Below are 6,248 nucleotides of genomic sequence, written 5' to 3'. Positions count from 1 at the left end.
TCCCTATTGTGACTGGTCCTCCTTTGTCCCTCTTCACCAGAGATGTACTGCACAGTCCTTCCCAGAGCACCTTCTGGCTGTAGGCTTGGAGTACAAGCCCTTTGGGGGAAGCTGGTCTGGGATTGCTATCATCACTCCTCCATGTCCGTGTGCCCTCTGTTTTACGACTGGCTGAAGTGTTTCGGTGCAGCTGATTTTTCTGACCGTGTTCACCCTGTTCATGTATCAGAAAAATAAAGATGCCACAAAGGAGGTTGTAGGCTTAGCCTCTTCTTGTCTCTGGAAGTGGTGCTCTACACAGGAGCTAGGGCAACCAGGAGGAGTGATGTGCCTCGGCTGAGGCTTGACTTGTAAGTGGTGAGCAGGTCCAGAATGGAGGATGGTCCCTTGAGAAGAGAGTGGAGGAGACATGGGGCACAAAGTCACAAGGGCAACTTAGCCACTGTAAGCAAATCCTTTTCTTTTATCCGCTCCTCACCTCAGTGATTTTGGAGGAACTGCATGCTTCTGTTCACTGGATACTTAGTTCTAAAAGCTGCATTAGATTATGTCTGTTATGGGCGAATGCCTAGCCCAGATTAAGGGTAATGATCATCTTCTGGCCAGATGCTCAGGAAGTTCTTTTCTTTCAGAAGACAGGCACTGAAAAAAGGATTTTGAGCAAACTACCCTTTTATCTTCTGTTCAAGATACTTACCTTCTATTCAAGATATTAAATAATATTTTTGGCCCCTTAGGCAGAAAGGGAATTTTACTTTAAGAGTCAATGAGCAGGGGCGCCTGGGTGACTCAGTCAAGCGTCTGGCTTCAGCTCAGGTCATGATCTCACACTCCATGAGTTCCAGCCCCGCGTCAGGCTCTGTGCTGACAGCTCAGTGCCTGGAGCCTGCTTAGGATTCTGTCTCCCTCTCTGCCCCTCCCCTGCTCATGTTCTGTCTCTGTCTCAAAAATAAATAAAAGCATTAAGATAGATTGATAGATAAAGAGTCAACGAGCAGAATTGATGGGCAGGCTGGAGGCTGAGCTTTCAGGGTCTACACTCGATCATCATACAGGGTCTACACAGGGAAACTGCTGCCCCTTTCACAAAAGCCCCGTCATCACAGCTGCCTTCACCCCATTCTCTCCTGGGTTGCCCCTTTCTGAGTTGTACTCTGGGTTGGTCACATGACTTCCTCAAGACAGGGAAAGCTCCTGTAAGAAGACAAATGGCACCCATGAAGGTTCAAAGGGAGGCATACCCTAATTACGGAATGTGACCATACAGATGTAACTGTCTGCTTAAAATACTGCTTGGAAGTTGTCAGCACTTCTCTTTCTAATGGTGGTGTAGTTTTGTTTTGTTTTGTTTTCTTTCCAAAAGCAAATGCCCACTCCTCTAAAAATGATCTTTGATGGTCTGGCTCTGTTGAGGCCCCTCCTAACCCACCTTCTTTCTTAATCTAGCTGATAAGTGAAGGCCTTATTTTTTTTTTATTTTTTTTTTTTATTTAAATCCAAGTTAGTTAACATAGAGTGTAAGATGGTTTCAGGAATAGAATTTAGTGATTCATCACTTACATATAACACCCAGTGCTCATCCCAACAAGTGTCTCCTTAATGCCCATCAGCCATTTAGCCCATCCCTCTACCCACCTCCCCTCTGGCAGCCCTCAGTTTGTTCTCAGTATGAGTCTCTTATGGTTTGCCTCCCGCTCTGTTTTTCCTATTTTTCCTTCTCTTGTGTTCATCTGTTTTGTTTCTTAAATTCCACCAGTAAAATCACATATGTTTTTCTCTGACTTATTCTGCTTAGCATAACTCTCTAGTTCATCCACGTTGTTGCAAATGGCAAGATTTCATTCTTTTTGATCGCCATGTAATATTCCATTGTATATATACACCACATCTTTATCCATTCATCAGTTGATGGACATTTGGGCTCTTTCTATAATTTGGCTACTGTCAATAGTGCTGCTATAAGCATTGGGGTGCATGTGCCCCTTCAAATCAGCATTTTTATATCCTGTGGATAAATGCCTAGTAGTACCGTGGCTGGGTTGTAAGGTAACTCTATTTTTACTTTTTTGAGGAACCTCCATACTGTTTTACAGAATGGCTGCACCAGTTTGCCTTCCCACCAACAGTGCAAAAGGGTTCCCCTTCTCCACATCTTCCACCAACATCTGTTGCCTGAGTTGTTCATTTTAGCCATTGTGACAGGTGTGAGGTGATATCTTGCTGTGGTTTTGATTTGTATTTCCCTGATGATGAGTGATGTTGAGCATCTTTTCATGTGTCTGTTAGTTATCTGGATGTCTTTGGAAAAGTATCTGTTCAATCTTTTGTCTGTTTCTCCACTGGATTATTTATTTCTTGGGTGTTGAGTTTGATACATCCTTTATGCGTTCTGGATACTAATCTTTTATCTAATATGTCATTTGCAAATATCTTCTCCCATTCCATCTGTTACCTTTTAATTTTATTCTTTCCTTCACTGTGCAGAAGCTTTTGATCTTGATGAGGTCCCAAGAGTTCATGTTTGCTTTTGTTTCCCTTGCCTCCAGAGACTGTCTAGTAAGAAGATGCTGTGGCCTGTTTTCTCCTCTAGGATTTTGATGGCTTCCTATCTTACATTTAGGTCTTTCAAACATTTTGAGTTTATTTTTTGTGTATGGTGTAAGAAAGTGGTCCAGGTTTATTCTTCTGCATGTCACTGTCCAGTCTTCCCAACACCATTTGCTGAAAAGACTGTCTTTTTCCAGTGGATATTCTTTCCTGCTTTGTCGAAGATTAGTTGGCCATAAATTTGTGGGTCCATTTCTGGGGTCTCTATTCTATTCCATTGATCTTTGTGTCTGTTTTTGTGCCAATACCATACTATCTTGATGATTACAGCTTTATGTAATACAGTTTGAAGTCGGGAATTGTGATGCCTCCAGCTGTGGTTTTCTTTTTCAACATTACTGTGGCTATTTTGGGTCTTTTGTGGTTCCATACAAACTTTAGAATTGTTTTTTTCTAGCTCTGTGAAGAATTTTGGTGTTATTTTGATAGGGATTGCATTGAATGTGTAGATTGCTTTGGGTAGTATAGAGTTTTTAACAATATTTATTCTTCCTGGGGTGCCTGAGTGGCTCAGTCGGTTAAGCGTCCGACTCTTGATTTTGACTCAAGTCATGATATCATGGTTCGTGAAATTCTTTCTTTCTGCTTCTCTCTCTACCCCTGCCCCACTCGCACTATCTCTTTCTCTCTCAAAGTAAATAAATATTAAGAAACAAACCAGTGTTTATTCTTCCAATCCACAAGCAGGGAATGTTTTTCCATTTCTTTGTATCTTTTTCAGTTTCTTTCGCAAACTTTCTGTAGTTTTCACCGTACAGATCTTTTACCTATTTGGTTAGGTTTATTCCTAGGTATTTTATGGGTTTTGATGCAATTGTAAATGGCAGTTTGTATTTTGTAAATTGTAAATGGGATCGATCAATTCCTTGATTTCTCTTTCTGCTGCTTTATTATTGGTGTATAGAAATGCAACTGATTTCTGTACGTTGATTTTATATCCTGTGACTTTAATGAATTCAGGTATCAGTTCTAGCAGTTTTTTGATCGTGAATGCCTTTTCTCATCAGAAGCACTTTCTCTATTACAAAGGAGCAAGCACAAAAAAGTCTGTAGACAGAAAAATTCTAGGTGGTAGAGTTCCTCAGGCTCACTTGGCTTCACATGAAAGGTCTCTTAGGAGTAGGAGCACTGCTCCTCTAGGCCAGAGGCCAAGTCTCACGTCTTGTCCTATGCAGGAGGAGCCAGCACATGTCCGTTGGCCACACGTCCCTTGGCCCTGTCTTATTCTCTCCCCCCATCACCAGCACTATCACTTGTAGCTTCCACTTGTGAGTTCTTCAACAGTGTATTATTTAGGGTTTTCCAGAAAAACAGAACCAATAGGCTATAGATATATGTAAGGAGATTTATCATGGGAATTGGCTCCAAATCCCTCCTGTGATTCTGGAGGCTGAGAAGTCCCACAATATGCGATCTACAAGCTGGAGACCCAGGAAGAACGAGGCAGGTATGTTTCAATCTGCTGTCTGAGGGCAGGAGAAGATGGATGTCTCAGCTCAAGAAAGAGAATTCTCCCTTCCTCTCCCTTTTTGTTCTCTTAGGGCCCTCAGCCTCGGTGGTGATGCCTATCCACACAGGTTAGAGCAGATCTTCTTTACTCCATCTACTGATTGAAATGCTATTCTCTAACCCTCACAGACAATCCCAGAATTAATGTTTCACCAGCTATCTGGGCATCTCTTAGCCCAATTAAGTTGATGCATAAAATTAACCACCATAAACAGCTCTTCAGTGTGAGATTCAAGCAGCTTTCAACATTTTCATTTTGTACTTGCTCAAGTAAATACAAACTGGGGGCCCGCCTCGCTGTCTGTCAGCAGAGCATGTGATCTTGATCTTGGGGTTATCAGTGCGAGCCCCACGTTGGGGGTAGAGATTACATACATACATACATTCACAAAAAAAACCTGTATGATAACAAAGAAGTGTGTGAATCTGACAGGGAAGTCCAAACTATAAAATCATTAATTAAGTGGAATCCTTCAAATCTCACACATGCAAGCACCTTTTTGTTGTACTGTTCCAAGGACCCCACAAAAATGTTTCTGTCAAATTTGGTGTTAAGTTGCCTCTGGAATTCCAGAATGTGGCACCGATTAACATCTTGAAGATTCATCTTAAGTAGCTTTCATGCTGTGATCACACTTTGATCAAGAGATTGTAGTAGGTAGTGTTATAGAAACAGATGACTGATATTGGAGAAAGCTCAGTAACTGTTGGAAGATCTCTTGCTGTGTTAGCAAGAATACTAATTTTGTAGGTTCTTTTTTCAATAATTAAAATATATCTCTTGAGAAACCTAGCTAAAATAACAAGTATCTGCCAAGTCATCCAGCCTATTTGGCTAGACGAGAAGTGAACACCAAGGTCAGACTTCACAATGCCTTTTAAAAGCTATCAGATTGGCAGTGATGAACCAGTAACAAGCTGGTTTTGTCTCCAGGTCTCCTGTGATGGGGCTGGAAGCAAACATGAGGCAATTATATACTGCTTTGAAGGTGTCAATCATTGAAAACCTACACTTTCTTTTCTTCTTTAAGTTTATTTATTTTGAGAGAGAGAGAGAGAGAGAGAGAGAGAGAGAGAATCCAGAGCAGGCCCCACACTGTCAGTGCAGAGCCCAATGCAGAGCTCAATCTCACCCCGAGCCTAAACCAAGAGTCGAACACTTAACCGAATGAGCCACCCAGGTGCCCCATCTACACTTCCTTTTCACGCTACTGTATGAAGACTGAATAGTGCTTTTGCAACATGTGTTTTTAAAAGGTCAGGTTTATTGAGGTATAGTTTACATACAGTAAAATTCACCTTTTGGAGTGCAGTTTTGACAAATACATAGTGATGCAACCACCAGAGTTGAGATACACAGTGTTTTTCTTTTTCTTTTTTTAAGTTTTATTTATTTATTTAGAGAGAGAGCATGTGCAAGTGGGAGAGGGGCAGAATCCCAAGCAGGCTCTGCACTGTCAATGTGGAGCCCAATGAGGGACTCGAACTCACGAACCCGTGAGATCATGACCTGAGCCAAAGTCAGACACTTAACCGACTGACACACCCAGTGCCCCAATATACAGCATTTTCATCAGCTCAGAAGGTTCCTGGTACCCCTTTCTGGTCAATCCCTACCCCGTGAACCCAAACCCTGGTAACAATTGATCTGATTTCTTTCCTCGAAGTTCACCTTTTCCAGAATGTGGCCTTTTGTGTCTGGCTTCTTTCACTTAGCATGATGTTTTTGAAATTACCTAGGTTGTTGTACCACGGGCATTTGAAAAAACGATTACAGAAAATTCCAAACATATAAAAATAGTATAATAGATCTCTATGTGCCTGACACCAAATGTAAACATTTATCAACTCATGGACTGCTCCATAATTTCCTCTATAAGCATTTTGATGTACCTGTAAAAATTAAAGACTTTTTGTGTGTATCTTAACGATAATATTATAATTCCACTTCAGGTAAAATTGTTTGGCAAGACTATTTTAAAGCAGATCGTGAGTACTTCCTACCTCAGTGCATTCGGAGGCACAGAATATCTGAGGCTCCTGGATTCTTAGCCCACAACAGCCGCAGTCGCCTGTCATTCACTGAAGGATCTCAAGGGGGCGGGGCCGTCTCGCGGTTGTAGCGAGACGCA

General features: G+C 41.7%; 1 long non-coding RNA gene across 1 annotated transcript; it reads right to left on the bottom strand.

Annotated features, from left to right (window-relative positions):
• Positions 1–12: 12 nt before the first annotated feature.
• LOC131500276 (uncharacterized) lies at positions 13–6,232 on the bottom strand. Its single transcript, XR_009256212.1, has 2 exons — positions 6,121–6,232; positions 13–386 (listed from the first exon to the last, which is right to left on the bottom strand). It is a non-coding gene; the product is annotated as an uncharacterized LOC131500276 (long non-coding RNA).
• Between the last annotated feature and the right edge of the window lie 16 nt (positions 6,233–6,248).

Source organism: Neofelis nebulosa, chromosome 17 (genome assembly GCF_028018385.1).
Source record: "Neofelis nebulosa isolate mNeoNeb1 chromosome 17, mNeoNeb1.pri, whole genome shotgun sequence".
Taxonomy (NCBI): domain Eukaryota; kingdom Metazoa; phylum Chordata; class Mammalia; order Carnivora; family Felidae; genus Neofelis; species Neofelis nebulosa.
Note: the sequence above shows the minus strand (reverse complement) of the source record. Positions and strands in the feature narration are given on the sequence as shown.